We start from the raw sequence: 17,896 nt of genomic DNA, 5'->3' as shown, positions 1-17,896 counted from the left end.
GCTTTCTAAAAACCAGCTTTCCTCAATTTGGTCTCCGTTTTTGCACATACGTGTTGCTGTGTACACAACTCTCTTCCATACTGCATAGGGAAGAACATTTTGAGACCAAAACAGACCAAAACTTGTTTATTAACAGAAGATTAGTAAAAGAAGATGTAGTGAAACAAAGTGGAAAAAATAAACCATTATATTTTTATTGGTGGTGTAAGTTTCCTTCACTTCAGTATTTTTTTGCTTCCTGCAGCTTTTGGGTTCCGCCCCTCCCCAGCAAAAAGAATGCACACATGTTGTGTGTAATTCTAAGCCCTTTGCTCTGCTACTGTCCTTAAGTAGTAATGCTGTAAAGATTTAGAAATTATTCTACTGCCAAATATAAGACATTTGTTACTCTCAGAGATGATGGCTTAATTTTTAGTATTCCTTGGTGGTTTATATCTTGACATTTCTTATGACCTACAGTTAAAATGACTTTAGCGAAGTCTCAACTTATATCCAGATTTCTGAGTGTGGCTGAGTGTCTCCAGGGAGAGCCTTGAACTGCTCACTAAATCAATTTGTTCTTTTCTCAAAACAGATTAAGTATGTTATACCACTTTATATTAAAAAATAAATAACCCCAGATGACATAACTGCTACATGTAAAATTAAAAAATGTGCTCTGCACATTTTGAAGGGTAGTAATTTTGATGCCAATGCTGTGCTGATAGTAATACACCAGAGAGAGCAAAGAATGGTTAAAAACAAGCATGTCTAATCCTGTCTCACTGCTCTGCTAGTCTCGTTTGAGAATTAGGTTGATGGCACTCTACTTGGGTGGGTACTAACTGCTAGATGTGGCAATAATCTTCTTTAACAGAGCCTGAGACACTTTGCTTCCACTGCCTTGTCTCCCTGGAGTTAGATTTTTTTTTTTAAATTTGTCTTACTCATGCCTACTGCTTTCTTTTAAGGTCAGTCTTCTCCCTATTCCTTTAGCAAGACAGGCTGCAGAACTTGCTTGTGACTCACCTGCAGCCTTAGTTGATGCTGCAAGTATAATTTGAGCAGACTTCTCATGTTTACTGTTTGTTTTGTATCCAACACAGAGGAGGAGCAGAGGGAAATCGGTAGCTGCTGGTGCCCTGCAAATCTGCGGAGGCTGTACGGGCAGCTGTATGCAGGGAGAGTCAGATGCACTGGCTATGCCAGAAGCAGCTTTTGTTCCTTCAAGCCACTTCCATGGTTGTGCTTGAGTGGATTATTGTTTAAGGCTCCGTAAGTACAATAGGACTTAAGGAAAAGGGAAGGGGGAATTTTTTTCTAAAACAGAACAAAGCACACTGAAAAAGTTTCTACGGAAATAGATGGCAAATGGTCTCTAATAATGGGATTTTACAAGAGATGTCCAATCTCCAGAACAATGGTTCCGTTTAAGCCAAGATTAATAGTGCTTGTTATCCTGCCTGTGAGTTGGCAGCTCAGTGCTCTGCCACAAACAGATGCAGTCTAATGTGCTGCTGCCCGCTGTGGCCAGGGAGGAGCTGTGACTGCCACGGCCACTTGTGAAATGACAGTGAATTGCAAACCTCGGTTGGTTTGGGCCCTCCAGCCCCAGGCTGACTGACTGTAGCTGGCTGGGTGCTGTTGACCTGGAGCAGGCACTGGAGAAGGAGCTGCCTGGACTGCCTTGCAGAGGGCAGCCACACCAAATGTTCTTGTTTCAGCTTGGGCCAAAGCCACCTCCATCAGATTATGACTTCACAAAGATGCGCTGAAATGCCTGTCCTGCTAGTCCTATTTCCCTGTTCCTGCTTAAACCCCTGATCTATTCTACTGACTCATGTGCAGCCCCTTAAATCTGGGGTATGAGGCTGGGAGGGGAGGTAGGGTGCAGCACAGCCCAAGGGACTTCAGGGTACCAGGGCTGTGACTAGAGAGCAGAGGCATAGATTTACAGCAATCTTGGCCTACTCAGGCCCTGTTTATAGGTGCACTGGACCCATCTTAGATGCAGCCTTAAAAACAGAGCAGGATTGGAAAAGTGATTGAGTAATTAGATTTTTGGAGAACAACTTGGGGGAAGAAAAGGATTTTGTTGTTATTGGTGTTCTAAACTGGAGATCATGATAGTGCAAACAGCTGCTGTTAAGCCTTAAATGCATAGTTTATGACAACAAACTGGACCTTTCGTTTCCATCTCAAAATAAGGAAATTGCAAATTCTTGGCTTTCTGCAACTGAGAAAATGTATATTTCAGTTATGTTTTATTTTTTTGAAATAATGTGAAATACAATTTTGAGAAGGCTTTCTTTCTGTTTATGCAGAGAAAAAAACTAAAGGTAGTTGTTTGGTTTTTTAAACTGGGCAAACTAATTGAGAAAATATGACTAAATAAACAAAACTTTTGCTTTTATACACTGGTGAGAAAGAAGATGAGAAAAAATACAAGCAAAATTTACATACTTATTCCTGTGATTCTTTCATACTTTGCTTTGCTGTGCCCTTGTAGCATTCTGCCTAACAGGGTGAGCTTGAGAAATCTCCCAGGAGGACGGGTTGCAGTAATGATGTGATACAGGAGCCACCGGTTTGACTGAGTGTCTGAGTGGCTGCACTGCTCAATGCAGCAGCCCCCTGTGAGAACCTGCTTCTTCTATTTTGGGAACAAAAGGTCAGGAGGAAATGGGGTGGCACAGGAGTGCTGGCCCAGGCTTCTCCTGCGGCTCTGCAGGGCATGAGGAGCCCTGCTGGGGTGAAGGCAGGAGGCTGGCTCCAGGGCTCCCCAGGCAGGGAGGGGATGTGTTGGGTGGGGCCAGGTGAGGCACACGGCAGGTTCCAGTGCAGCCTGGCCCTTTCTGTGACTTTCTGCTACTTGTGTTTGGAAGGAGTGTGGATCCTGTCTGTTCCATCAGATAAATGGCTGTATTTTACAGCCATGTGGCTGCATTTTGGTGTGATGTATTTGAGTGGTTTTTGGTTCTTGTTTTAATAAGGATTACTCAGGACCAAGTCTAAGTGTAGGCAAAGCTGAAAGTTGTCTGAAGCTGCAGTCCTGCTTCCCTCCACACTGATCTTCCCAGCTTTCCCTTCCTCCCTTGTTCTGTCTCTGCCCAGGAAGGAACACACCAACCTGCACGGATGTTAGTCTGTCTCTCATCTTTCCTCTCCATAACCTTCACCTATTTTGCATTACTTAGTTTAGCAACAGTTTTTGCTTTTCTCTTATTAAATTAGCAGACTGTTTCTTGGTCAGTGTGGATGGCATCTGATGCTTTTCAGACATACACTCACTGTTGATTTTGAGTTACTTTAGAATTTCAACAAAGCCCGAGGTTCTAAAATGTCCTGTTAGAGAGCTATGATACCTAATGAGGACTGCATATAATGGTTAAACTCTCTGTAAAGTTTGTTAATGTTTTCACATAGCAGAAGTACTCTTGCTGACCAGTAAGCTTATTTAGGAAGAGCAGCACTTCGTGTTCTTCACTTATGACCCAGTTACAGCTGTGGATAAATGAGAAGTTGGGATTGCTGACATGCTGTGGTTTTACAGGAATTTTGAGCTTGAACATGTTCTACAGTTCAAGTAGAATAATGCTGGAACTTCAAAATAATTTGTGAAAGTAGGAAAATACTCTAAAATGCACCTGCCTTATGCATTTCTATAGGAAGGTTGTACAACATTCTTTAACTGTCCATCCTAATAGTATTTTTGTTTTTCAATATTTTTTGTTTGGGTGTTTTCTATTTGCTATCTCTTCATTTTTGTCTGGGTGTGTGGAGTCCATATGATATTTTGTGTATGGAAACTGAAGGGTTTACTCTTGGCTACTATTAGAGATTGATTTGTTTACAGTTATTGAAGTCCAGCAAAGGTAAGTGCTGAGGTATAGACAGTGAGATACCCTGGGCTCGCTCTCGCTTTCTGCAAGATCTGGTGGCCACCAGCTGGGACCAGGATATGATGAGAAAGCAGGGAAAGTCCATTGCAGTGATACAGCTGAGATTAGGAGATTTAAAGATGAATTCCTTGATACTTCCCTATTGGACTTCCTCCAGTTCACTCTTACAGTATTTTTATATGCTTTAATTTTAAGACTTGTAATGCACATGTTGCTCTGGGTGTTTCCCTTCAATATATATAGACCACTTCCATTAATTTTAACAAAATCGCTGGGAAACAGAGCACCATCTTATAAGAAAAGATGTTGAAACTATGTAGTATATTGGGCCTAAATTGATGGATTTAGTAGCTGGGGCTGCAGGGATGGGGACATTGTCTGGGCTGCCCTTCAGGAGGGTCCCTGAGGGATCATGCCTGCCCCAGAGTGCAGTGAGGGTGACCCAAAGCAAGGGCATCCCTGGAGAAGACTGGGACAGGGGAGATGGAACGAAGGGGCAAGGAGTAGCCCAAGGACAAGTGAGAAGGAGGAGGAGCAGGCAGAGAAGGTGCTGCAGACACACTCCACGGCTGTCCGTGCTAGAGGCAGGCGCAGGGCTGAGGGTCAGGCATGGCACAACCCAGGGGAGTTGGGCGAGGAAAGGTCTTCGGGTGATGCTCACCCTTGGGAAGCAGGAACAGAGTTCCCCTCAGTGGTTGCTGAACATAGTCTCCTTTTTTGCCTCCTCAATTTCTGAAACAGTAACTAACAGTTTGTTGTTAACTGTAAATTAAGGAAAATTATGTGGAATTCCCATAGTTGAGATTCTTTTGTCCATGATGTACAGACAAGAGATTTGAGGGATTCTTTTATCACTTTTGCTGTTGTTTGAATCTTTGGGGTTTGTTTTTACAGCTTTGGTTTTGAACTTTGGAAGCCTAGAGATAAATATATCCCTTAAAAAAAACAAAGAGCTGAAAGCTGAAATTTTTATGTGGTGATGAGACTTTGGAGAGCTGGCTTTAGGAAAAATTCCTAGTGCTGCAGGGGACAGGATAAAATTGCTGGCGTTGGCAGCCCTGCTGTGCAGGCTCTCCTTCCCGCCCCCGGCTCCTGCAGCTTTCCTGGCCTGTCTGTGGCTCCTTCAGAGTTGATTTTTGCGGTGTGATCTGCCCGGAGCAGGAGTTCTGCCCGTGGTGCGCTTGTCATGCACCACATACACATTGCTGTAGGAGTAGCCTAACGCAGAGTGTCCAGCTTTGCGATACAGCGGCTCGTAGCCAAAAAATCTTTTATGGCCAAAAAAGCTGTGCGTTTTTGTGCTCCCCCTGCTGGATGTGGAGGAGCAGGAAGCGCTCCCGGCTGGAGCGCTGCTGGTTCCCCTCGTGGCCCGGCTGCCTGGCCGGGCACGGGCGGCTGCTTGCGCATGGGGCTCGGTGCTTCCCGAGTCCGCTCCTGCAGCGGCGGAACCGGCCGTGCCCCAGCTGTGGATGTGGGAAAGGCTGGGAATTGTGCAGCACCGAGTTACTGTGCCACAGTAGGGCTTAGCACACACCCGGACAGGGTGGCTGAGGCAAGCCAGGTGTAAGGGCTTTCCAGCTGGCACTTCTTCTCTACCATCTAGTCTCATCTCATTCTCAGGTGTAGCCCACTAAACCCTGGACCTTGCCAGTTAGACTGTTTTGGGATCTTTCTAGAAACAGGACGAGAGAAGGGACCAGGCTTTAAGAAACTAATTTTATTTTTAGAAGCTGATTGCTGTTCCCAGCAGGACCCTGTGAAGTGTGTTTGCAGAGCTGGGGCTGGCGTGGGGGCACAGAACAGGCTGGAGTGGAAGGGGGAACATTGTACAACCACTGAGCAGGCTGTGCGGGGAAGCCAGGGAGCAGATGCTGGTGGGGACAGTGCCAGTGTCCTTAGAACCAGCTTGGACCTGGTTTATGAAAGGGGTGGGTGGTCAGTACTGTGAATTCACAGAAATGTTAATGGCTAGCCCTTTCATTTTAAGAGGTGCTTTATAAAACAAAGTAGGAATTGTGGTGCTGGTTTTACAGATGGGCAGAATAAAGCAGAAAGGAGGGAGCAAATCTTTGGGTTTGTGTTGTGCAGCAGTGCAGCTCAAGCTGCCTTAAACAGCCTCTGTTTCTACCCTCTGCCATGATGGCTGATCACTCCTGTCTTGGCCCTGCTCCCTGTGTTGTGTTGGCAGAGCTATTTGAGACAACGTGCTGAAGGAAATTAGTTGCCCCATTCCAGCTGACCATGCAGCTGCACAAATGCAGTGTTGAAAGTAAGAGTCCAGGAGAGAGGAGTGAGAGGTAAAATTCAAGTGTCCAGGTAAATGCTGTAGCCTGATCTGACAAAAGTCCAATCCAGTTACACCTGGAATTGTACCCAGATCTTAGGGCAGGCAGAAAAAAAAGCTTTTGCTTTGGAGAAACAAACTAAAATAACTAATTGCAATTTCATTAAAGGCCGGTCTGCATTGGCTGAGAAAGTCATGTTAACAAATATTAAATTTGAATCAATTAGTGTTGTTCCTACCTTGCATCAGCAGAAGAAAAGCACTGGAGAAAACTTCTGGAAGAGCATAAACGTGTTCTGGGCGAAAACATTCACAGTTCAATGAGGCCTTAAAGCCAAACGTTCACCCATGGTGCTTGTCAATATGTAATTTCTCTAAAACTGCCCTTTGTGAGACAAGAAAACCAGCAGTGTCCCTGTAGAAAGCAGACAGTCCCTTGGTGGCACTGGGTGTGTTGGGGTGGGATGACTGTTTCTAAGAAGGTTTTCAGTCATGTTTTTATTCTTGGTGAATTACCAGTGAAAAGGATAAATATGGCTGCAGAACAAACATTGAATGCAACTAACAAGTTATTTGTAATAACTTGAGACTTTTCTTAAAGTCACCTGTGACTTTTGCATAATTTGAGTTTTTATGAAAGTGTCTGCTCTCACAGCTGGTAGTTGGGGAGGAACCTGGAGTGGTTGCAAATTGTGTGGGGTTTGCTGTGTTGTTTTTTGCTTGGTTTTTTTGTTGTTGTTTTCCAATAGTATGTGCTTTTTCATGTTTAATGGGATTTTTTTTTTGCACAGAAGTTATTTGGAAATCAGTCAAAAGAGAGGCAAAATGTAGTCACTGTGTTCCTTTTCTCAATATTTGCTGAGTTTTGGAGCTTGGTAGTATAATGCTGTAAGGACACCTTGTCTGCCTGCTGAAACAGCATGTAACAAAATACAGACTACCCGTAAACATTCCCCCGTCTCCCTTTGCAATCTTTCTTTATAATTAAAAAAACATTTCCTAGAAGTTGCAGTGCTGTGCCAGTGTAATCCATAAACTTGTTTTGTTTTGCTGCAGAGAGGATGGTGGTCCTGAGGTATTTTGGTGTATTTTTTTAATTAGTGTTTGGGGGTTGGTTTATCTTTTTTAATGGCACTTAGCTCACAGTAGTCAGTGAGTACCCTTTATAAAGAGAATAAAAGAGACTTGGGCATGACCTTTAACTGAAAAAAAAATTACCATTTGGCTCTGGAAATTTTGATATAAACCTCAACAGAGTTCTCATTATCTTTTCCTTATTTCATTGTTACAGGCATGAAAAGCTGTAATACTTAAACTGCTGAGTGAGTCTCAGAAGCTTGGGGGTGGCAAGGACCCCAACCCAGCCTCAGGTGTGGTCCTCCTGGCTTGGTTCTTGGACTCCTAAATGCTCTTAATTCATTTCAGGTCTTTTCACTGAGCTGATTCAAATGCTGCTGTGTTCTGCAGGAGAATGGAAGCATGATGTGTCTGTATTTTTATTGCAGGAAAATGGATCTTGTTATGTGAGGGCTTTGAGGAAACAGTCCCCAGCTACTGAGAGGAAGAAAGGCCGGTGGGAAATACTCAGGTAGGAAAGCTGTGTATATCATCCAGCAGTAAAAACACTTGTGGGCCTTCATTCCTTTTCCAGACACTGTGTCGTGTTTGATGCTTGAATGGCTGATCTGGTCACTATCATAGTTTATTTGTTGTTTTAAGAAGCAGCCCTGTTTGGTCAATTGATTGCAACAACAAAACACTGCAAGCAAAGCCCTCAGCATAAACATTCCTCAGGCTATCCCCGGTACAGTATTGATCCTGATACGGAATACAAACAAATTACTCTGTGTGTGCACCATTCCAGCTATAAAACAGAGCAATAATATGTTCTACTTGCTGCCAATAAATGTGCATTTATAATAAACTAAGCAGAAATCCCTGAGTAGAAGTGAGCAGTAGTTTCAATAATATGTTCAATATCTTATGTCTAGCTGTTGTACAGAATTTTTTAAAAAGCACAGAGTGGGCACTTCAGGGTATCTGTTTCCTTCTTCACTTAAGAAAAATAATCTTTGCAGACTTATTCTGTTGCTGCTTTTCCTTTGCTTGTGGGGGTTTTTTAAAGATATTTTTAAATAGTTTATAAAGCCATAGGTAAGCTCATCTCTGCATTATTTTCAGTGTAGTTCAGTGCTTCTCTAGAAATTGGCCTACATCATCATTTTCTTGTGGACCAGCTGCCTCTCCTTACACTGCTGTGTGAGTCTTCTCCATTTTTGATCCTTGTCATATCCCAGTGGGATTTCCATATGTTGGGAAATAGCACTAAAGTCACTTCTGTGCATCAGTAGTTGTTTTGAATGCACCTGAAATTAGGGGGGAAGTCAGTGCCCTGTGACCATCACCACTGGGGGTACATAACTGAACCCATTTCCAAACAGAAAAAATGTTACTGATCATCAGAACATAGTTTTGTTGTTTTTTTTTTTTTTAAATCTGCTTTACCATGCTCATATAATCCACCATCCATATTTTCAGTGCTGCACTTTGATAAGTTTCAGACAGTTGACCTCAAGGCATTTCTTGATGAACATTTCTATCTGCTCTCAGCCTTGAAAAACTCAACCTTCTCAAGAGCTGTATGGGAGAAAAATGTGTAAGACTAATATTTATAGGCTGAAAAAGAAGGGAGAGGAAAGACTAAAGTGTAAAACTTGCTTCCAGCAGAAATGCCATCCCTCTTTTACCTCTGATAATTAGAAGCATTTCTGACATGGTTACAAAGCGAGTTAGTGGTGAGTGCCTGCCATTTGCTGTGAATTTCGACTGCAGGACTGTTTGCCTTCCCCATGCTTTCTTCTATGTTGTTTTCAGACAACCACAAAATTCTGATACTCACCTATTACATTATGATTCATCAATACTCCTACATTTCAGTTATTTCCAACTATGTACATGTGATTGTTTGTAAAAATGCAAGGTTGTGATTCAGGTTCAGATTTCGAGTATTTTTTAAATCATGTTTAGCAAAGCTTATTTGCATAAATCCTTTCATTAGTAGTGCTAGCTGAAATAATCCTGAAAGACAAGAAGGGGGAGAGGTTTTAAGTGCCATAATTTTTGCCAGGAAAAGATCATGGCTGTGTTATTAAATACAGCAGTACTGATTTTAACTCTAATAGAAGATTTAGAGAACAAGTAGTTACAAGTAATTTTTACTTAAAAGATTAGAAGTAGTTTTTAGAGGTGACTTAAATGGTATACTGTATTTAATGGTCCCTGAATATGGTCTAATGGTATAAGATGCTCATCTTAGATAATACCAGTAATATGTGCAGGCAAAGAAGTGCAGCAAATAAATGACAAAACACAACACCAAACCCCACCACATCAAGAAACACTCTGTTTTTAAAACTGTACTTTTGAAAATTTCCTGGAGATTTCCCTAGACTTGGGCCCTTGTTTGCAAAAATAAAATAAAGATCACTTTTCTTTACCGTAAGGGAACTTAGGAGAGAAGTTCCCTGCTGTGCCTTTGGATCATGTGACCTCGCTGCTGTAGAGCTGGAATGTTTGCCATGGTATTTCCGGAGGCTTCATAAACACACAGAAAAAACACTGGGGGTTAGGAGGATTTTCAAAAAATTGCTGTATTTCTCCCCACCTCCCCCAACCCTTTTTTTTTTTTTTCTGACAGCCTAAATTCTTTGCGCTTGAAATGCGGGGCTCTTTGAGGAATTCGGGAATTTATTTGATTAGTCCTGTGAATTTTAAGAACTAAGTTAAAATATTTGATAATTTTTTAATTGCTGAACTTGTCTAGAATGATTTCTTACCAGATGTAATACCTGGCAACCTACATATTAAGCCTGGCTCTTATTTAGATGGTCTTAATGGTTTACTTTTGGCATGTGTCACTGTGAGTGGCATTCAGTAATCTGACTTGATAGCTGTCATCTTGCAAGGCAGAGTAATGCAAACAAAAGATGAGCACTCAGACAAGGTTACAGTGAAGAGCCGTTTCCTAAGTCCTGCTGTGGTGGCGTAGAATCCCCAAGTCAAATCAGAAAAGCACAGAATTAGTTCTGGCTCCTGGGATGTGAGGGATAAGATTATGCAAACCTCTTCCATCTAACTGTAGGAATAGTACGTGCTCCTTCTCAGACTTGGCAAACACCAGCTTAAACTGGGATTATGAGGACCTCTGTGTGTCTGTAATGCCATGGATATGTGATGTCTTAGTGGCAAGGTGGGATGAAGGGGCTCTCCAGTCCCTCTTACAGCCTGGACTGGCAGAGCTGCAGCTTCTCCTCCTCCCTTCCCCTTCTGGCCAAGCTGCCTGTTGAACAAGAGCAGAGAATGTATCTGTTTTAAAAATAACCTGGCAAAAATGGGGAGGGAGAGGGAGGATGAATGGACTATTTTTAACTTCACCAAGTCCCTCTGTGCAGCACCATGAAGCTGTCCCAGGAGGGGTGGGGTGAAGGCAGTGCAACAGGAGCTGGTAACAAGTGGCCAGATATAGGAACTGCTTGTTCCAGATTGCCTTTGTGAAAAATCCCCCAGCAATGAGCCTGTGTATTCCATGAGGCTGCTCAGACTGTGGTCAGTGGGAGGTGTATAACCCTATCAAGAGAGGCTTGTTGCTGAATCAGACTATTTATTGCATCAGAAGTTACAGAAAGGCAGCATAGTTTGTCTTTTGAGCTTCCATTTTAAGTATGAAGCAGTAGAGTTGTTTTTTTCCCAACTTCAGGCCCCAAACTGGCCCTCTGAGGAGGAGCAGAGGTGGATCTGGAATTGAGCAAGGGCTTGAATTCTGCACTTTGAAAGGGCTTCTTCACTCCTTTGTCCTGCCCCCTACTGAACTTTCTGAATTCTCTAAGTGTGACTAATTCTTGAATTATATTCTTAGTGTTGAAATGTCTAGAATCATTTACATTAATAAAGTACAGCTTACATTTTGTTTCCCTAAGTTTTGTGATGTCTGATTGCTACAGATTGTCACACTGTCTGACTTCTGCTCTACTGGTCTCTAGCTAGAGCAGTTGAATGAGAAGGGAATAGGATGTAGCTAAGAAGTTGTTCAGAAACTCTTGTACTGTGATTTGTAGGGAAAAACATAGTTTAAAATATTGGCTTAAATATAAATGCTCTTGTATAGTAAGTAATCTTTTTTAAAAGTAAGCCATGACTCTGAAGGCAAGCTGTGTTTTAATTTATCTGCTTGTATATGTGCTGTTTTTTGTTTTTCCCAGGTGGACACATAAAAATATGTATAGCTGAGTGACATGTTGGTAACTTCTTGCTTGAGTTGTCTTCAGTATTGTACTTTTTAATAAAATGCTGTAGCACCCCAAGTTTCAGGTGAAAAGTTCCAAAGTTCTGTCTTGTTCCTTAGGTTATTTCACTGGTTTGTCACTTTGCCTGTATGAGACAGTGCAAAGATTTTTTGTAATTTTGTAATGATACTATGTATATCCAAATAATATTTTTCATGCCCTTTGGCTTTGCCCCTTCCCATCAAAGGATTCCCAAGCCTTCCTAAGGAAACTTTTGTTAGGGAGGCCAATGGGTGTCATGGTTGAAACTTGTTCTCAAAAACTCTGTGCTCCTAATGGCCTTTGACAGCGTTTGGGAAAGATGTCACTTCAACACAGTGGAAAGCAACCAAAGTAAATTATATTTTTAATGAAGGATTTTCTATCTGGATGAATTGATACTGGCAGGACAGTATTGGTTAAAAATAGAAGAACCTTCTGCAGACACATTGCATTCTCTCCTGGTTTTACTTTGTCTAAACAAAAAGCAATGTACACATAGTGAGTGTAGACAGATTTGAGTCTGAGGTACTTCCTTTGCAGATGGCTTCTGATTCTTTTCCTATTTTATTTTTTTTTAATAAGTATTGCTTTAAAGGGAGACCAAATCAGCATTTAAGGATTCTGTTTATCATGTCACTGCATGGGAGATTGCTGTATTCTGTACTAGACCTACTTTATGGTGGTGTGTACCAGATTCTTATGGCCTTATAAAGGATGCTAACTTGCATTCCTCTCTGCAAAGAAGTACTTCCAAAAGAAATAACAAGCAGATTGAGTATTTATTTTTGTTCAATACAAAAGTATTCAGAGCTAACTGGCAAATATTTTACTTCTCTACCCTCCCTTTCCCCTTAATCGTGTTTATCTTCTTGCCGTTTTCTTCTATTAGAAGTGTGTTCTTTTCTTCTATTAGAAGTGTGTTCTTCTATTAGAAGTGTGTTCTTTTAGTTCAGCTGATTTATAAGCCAAGATTTTATCTTTTCACTGGAAGTATGTGTAAGTAAAGGGACTGAATGGTTATTTGACTTTTATATGCTGTACGTATGTATACTGTATATTTTAGATATATTAGATGTGTGTGTAAATTGAGATCCTGTGTCAGAACAGTTGTCACTGTCTGAACAATGGATGATGATTATATATGTATTTTTAAATTACTGAAAAATCTAAATAAGGCTAAATTAACCTGCAGTAATCATACTGTTGTATTATTGCTAAGTGTTTCATACCAAATAGTATTTAAATGCATTTCTCTATTTCACCTTCTTGAAGTTAGTAAGTTCAAGGTATGACTGGTTTTTGACACACTTCATTAGGCCTTGATATTTCTGACAGCATAGCTTTCTTTTTCAGGCCTTCAAGTGGGAAAACAGAGAGAAAATTATTTCCTTCTCAAGACAAAAGAACCGTGCAAGTGTAATTTCAGCTCTTAGTTTTTCTTTTGTCTGTGTCTCTTAGCCTGGTGTGATTAATTTGGTTTGATTTGGTCATGTTTTTAGAAGCTTATGAAAGGGTAGGGAAAAGGGAAGAAAAACACTCCTTTGAAGCAGGTATCCATGATTCAAATGCTGCCTTGGATCATAAAGATATATAGCCTGAGATCTGTGTTACTGGAGTGTGAGAAATTCTGTGTGAAATTCCAGCAGGTGTTTAGCCCAAACTGATGATCAGGCAAGGGTCAGGGACAAGTATATAAACTGCTTGTAGTCTGCTGAGGATGTGTAGTCTTCACCCCAGATCAAACTAAGCCTTTTCAAAGAAAATATTTTAAGCTAGCAAATCATGGAAAACCTCCATATACACAATGTAATCTAAAAATCTCAGAAGTCAAAATCAACATAGTAAATCTGCAGAATCTGAATGTGTGGAGGAGTGTGTCTGCCACACCTTGTGGGGTCCCTTCCCTCTTTTGCTTATACCTGTCCCATACATCAGAAAGCCCCAACTGAAAGCTAAAAATACTCCTTTACAGTAGAGTGGGAGGGAAAACAAAACAGGCATGAACACCACCTTCCAAAGATCCTGAGTGTTTGCTACAGAACAGTCTGTTGACACAGAATGCAACAAAATAATTGTGTTGAATTAGGTGTTTTCTTTGTTGCCTTTGATAGGGGCACTTCAATGGAATTTCTGCTTGCCCATGTGCTCTCTAATGGGTGGGCAGAAGCTCACTTGTATAAGTTGGTTTCTGCTATAGTTTAGCAATGACCATTTTATTACTGCCCTTTTAAATGTAAACATTCCCAGTCTCTTCAGACTTTCTTCTTAAAATATGCCTTTTATTCCCCCCCCCCCCGCGATGATTTTCATTGCTACCCTTTGATTTTTGTCTCATTTTGTTCTGAATTTATAAGTTTCTCAGACTACTACTGCCAACCACTAGACTGTCACTACTCCTTTAATAAAATCCATGGCACCAGGGGAGCATTGGTTTCTTGGGTCCCAGTTTGTTAACAGATTTCCTTCTCTGAGCACATTCCTCTTTTGGACTGTTCAAATGTCGGCCAAAAATAGTGAATTCTTTGTTTGTTGGTAGGAGCACCTGTGCAGAGCCCATTTAACATCTACAGTATGGTAATGGTTTTTGGTCATTATTGCTCTGGACCTGATAGAATCCAGAAGTGGAGTGCTCTTTGTCAGTTTGTAGAGTCTTGCGCTGCTTTGCTCTGCCTTTCCCTCACTTTTCCCTTTGGCCTTTTTGGTGCCTCGTGCCTAAACACCTCCCTGGTGACTTATTGCTCAGAAGTTCTCACTTGGAGATCCCTGTTCCCTCCATTTGCTCACAGCACTCAGAATGTTTTGGGAATTGATGCAGAGGGGAATGATGGTCCTTGCAGCAGAGGGTATGCTCCAAGAGAGATGTACTTCCAGCATGTCTTGTGGGCAGATAGGAGCTTGATGTGCTTCAGCTGCCCATGTTCTGTGTGGAGCCAAAGCAGAAGCCCCATATCCATCGTGTGCATTGTGTTGGGCTCAAGCTAATAAGCTCGGTCTCTTGGCAGGATGTGTTAGATCAGGCTTACTGCTGTGCTAATTGTGCTTACACAGCTTCCAGTTTGGAGCTGGCTCATTTACAGCTGGCTTGGATGGTGGCCAAGAAGGCTCGCCTCTGCCTGCAGTATGCCATGTAGACATACACACATCCAGCACTTGAACATGTCTGTCAATAGCAGGAAATTATATTTGGAGGGAGGGGAAAATCTTTGGCCTGGCTGCAAGTGTAAACAACGACAATATTAACGAATTAGGAAGTAGCTAACAGTTTAATAAGGAGAAAGTTTGATTATTTTAGCCTAATTTAGACTCTCTGCCACAAGTTGTTTTCAGCCCGCTTGGCCCTGGGCTGTTCCTCATTTACCACTGTTTTTGTGGAGGTTTTGGTTTGGGGTTTTTTTTCAATATAGCTTGGGAACGCTTCCCGGATTTAAGAAACCTCATTGTAGAAGTGAGCAGCCTGGCATTTTAACTGAGAAACAGAAATGAATCTAAACACAATGTTAAAAAATGGGCAAACATTCAGAGGATGGAAACTTTCTTTTATGATTAGCCCATCCACTGTTTTTCATCTTCCCTTACTTTATATGTTAGCAAGTTGTTGTGTACACTGGCTCCAGTGCAGTGTCAAGGATTGGCCCATCTTCGTGTTGAAGTTCTGTAGTTACCTAAAAGTACAGGATACTCACTAGTAACAGGAATTATTCAGGAAGAAGAAACCCAGAGCTGTAAAAAGTTCAAATTTGTTTATTTAGGTTTGAAAAGCTAGAGCTCAGAATGACTTGAAAGCCACATCCTCCACTGGCAAAGATCAGTTTCATCAGTTACCAGGAGCTGTGTTGTTTACTTCATCAAGAATAAGTCCCCTCAATTATCATGAAATCTTCTGTCTGTGGAGGAGGGTGGTGGTGGATGGGAGCATGGGAGTATGTGTGTGTGTGTGTATATAGAGAGAGAAAACTGGGCTAAGTATCTTAATTTATTGTTAAATAATAAAATTATTCATGAGCCACATTGCTATGAGCTCTCTTAATATTTGAGCCCATTTTTTGCTCAAATTATTGTTTTAGTTGCAAACATCCACACATCACTGCATTAACTTGCTTGACAGTTTCGAGGCTACTTCTCCTTTTAAACAAGCCTTGAAGAGACAGTAACAACCTTCTAGTTCTACAATCACTGTTATTAAAGCAACCAGGGGAATGTATCTCTGCAAAGGCAGAGTTGAATAATGATTTAGCTTCCAGAATTAATTTGAAATTTCATCAGCGCTAAGTAATATTTTAGTGGCAGTATAATCCTGACCATTACATATTAAGTCTGCAGACTGCACTGCCAGAGGAAGAACCCTGCCGTATTTAAGTGACACTGCAACACCATGGTATTATATTCAGGTCATTAGGGGGCATTTTACAGGATTGAAGTGATCTGGCGGAATGTCAAGGGTGAATCGTGTATTCTCTGTTTCTTTTCCTCTCCAAATATGTAGATTAGGGGTTTAAAAAAATAAATGATGCTTTGGTCACCAGTGTTCCTCCCCTGTCTCAGCCCAGTGTACCACCTGTGCATCACTTGCATGGTCAACAAACCCTGAGGGGAAGGGAAGGGGAATAATAGATACAGATGGCTCAAATGCTGAGAGAGCACTGTACTGAAGGTTGGGGGGTTTTCTGTATGAATCACAGCAACTGATAGATAAGCATGAATTCAAGTATTTGCCTTTTGTGTCAGGTGTCAGCAGGTGTCCAGAATGATGGGAAGTTCTGAGCTCCAAGGTGGGTGTTTCCAGAGCAGATCCCTAACACTACAAGGCAGGGGCACTCTTGTGGTTGAATATAGTAAGGGAGATGAATGCCTCTCTCCCCTTTGTGCGTTAGAAATTCCTTCTAAATTCATGTGTGTGGCCCATCATAATGATTTTGATACCTCTTTTCAAATGTAGTCATCATTCAGACAGCTCTGGTTGAATTTAGGGAGAGTATTAGGCTGTGAAAAGCATGTGTTCTCAGCAGCTCATTGCTGCCTCTGGCAGAAGTTGCTGCCATTCAGATCTGCTATCTAGATAGTTCACATAATTATTCTGTGCACCATTGGAGACAAACTGGGCTGGATTAGTTTAAACATGTAAATAGTAGCTTTGAATCATTCTTTCTGCAAGAAACAGATAATCATGACACAAGTAGCCTAGCTGTCTAACAGCAAATTTCACCACATCAGTCTTCCCTCGTCTTTCCTTCACTTTGTTTAAACTACAGCTTTTGGGGTGGTGGGAACATTTGTTAAAAATAAAAACAGTGATTAGAAAGGATCACTGACAATGAGTGAAGCTGAAATGATGTTTATCTTCCAGTGGTGGAAATGGCAAGGTAACATGCTGGTTGGTCAGGGGTTCACAGCCTTTCCAGATAACAGAGTGGCCATCATAAGAATGGGGTGCATGGCTGTGATCTTTCTGTGCTCCAAGTAGTTGAGGGGGGAACCCCAACAACGGTTTGTCTGTTGGAAGAGTTTAGTTTTCTCTAATCTAGAAGATGGGCCAATCTGTTATAGGATAATACCTGTTTTCTTCTTGCTGCACTCCATGTGATGGGAAATTCTTAGAAAAGTCTCATGGGCAGGAGGTGTGCCTGGCTGCTGCAGAGCAGTACTGAAAAGGAGTGGTGAGGATACTGGACAGCGGGACATTATTTTTACAGGTCTTTCCTGTAAAAGATATGTAAGATAACATTAAAGTCTTACTAGGGAGTGGTGGCAGGACTGGTATTTGTGGAGAAGTACTGGCTGTGCCAGTGGCAGAGTTGCCTTAGCTGGCTGTAGGGGGCTGGGAGGGCAGATCAGCAGGTTAAACACGGCTGTGGCCGACAGCTCCGTGAGCACTCCTGAAGAGAAGCTCCTGTTCCTCCTGCTGCCTGACTGTGGGGTAAAGGCAGTGAGCTACAGACAGTAGCTGGGCTCCTGCACCCTGCCTACCTAAGTCTCTTCTGCTCTGAATACCCACTTAGAGAGATGACTGGATCAACCCACAATAGCATGTTTTCTGTTCCTACTGCTTTCATATATGTCAAAATATTTCAAATATTATTCACTGTATTTTAAATTACTTCAGTACCTTCTGCTTCTTTTTTTTTTCCCATTAGAAAAGACTAAACTTTTATTTTCATATATATAGACTGCTTTCACAGAGGGTAAAGTTTCAGTTTAGATTTTGAAGACTGTTCTCCCTTGATTTTGCTTTGGTTGTCACCTGCTTTGTTTTAAAATATGTATCAGGAAGCCAGTTTTGTCCAACTATTTCTAGTCGGTATTTTTTCAAGTTAAAGGCAATGGGCTTTCCTGAAAAATGTCCACAGAAAAAGAACTCCCCAAAGTGTGTCTCTAGTGATCTGTGCAGTTAGCAGTTACTCCTGTGAGCT

The 17,896-nt window shown here is 41.7% G+C and overlaps 1 protein-coding gene across 1 annotated transcript in view; it reads left to right on the top strand.

The window, feature by feature from the left end:
- The window catches only part of ZMIZ1 (zinc finger MIZ-type containing 1), a 337,399-nt gene that overhangs the window by 109,629 nt on the left and 209,874 nt on the right, over positions 1-17,896 (top strand). The window contains exon 3 of the mRNA XM_058810416.1: positions 7,671-7,753. The gene's annotated coding sequence lies outside the window, so the exon portion shown is untranslated. The remainder of the gene's footprint in view (positions 1-7,670; positions 7,754-17,896) is intronic.

The sequence above is a fragment of the Ammospiza caudacuta genome, chromosome 9 (assembly GCF_027887145.1).
Source record: "Ammospiza caudacuta isolate bAmmCau1 chromosome 9, bAmmCau1.pri, whole genome shotgun sequence".
NCBI lineage: Eukaryota > Metazoa > Chordata > Aves > Passeriformes > Passerellidae > Ammospiza > Ammospiza caudacuta.
Note: the sequence above shows the minus strand (reverse complement) of the source record. Positions and strands in the feature narration are given on the sequence as shown.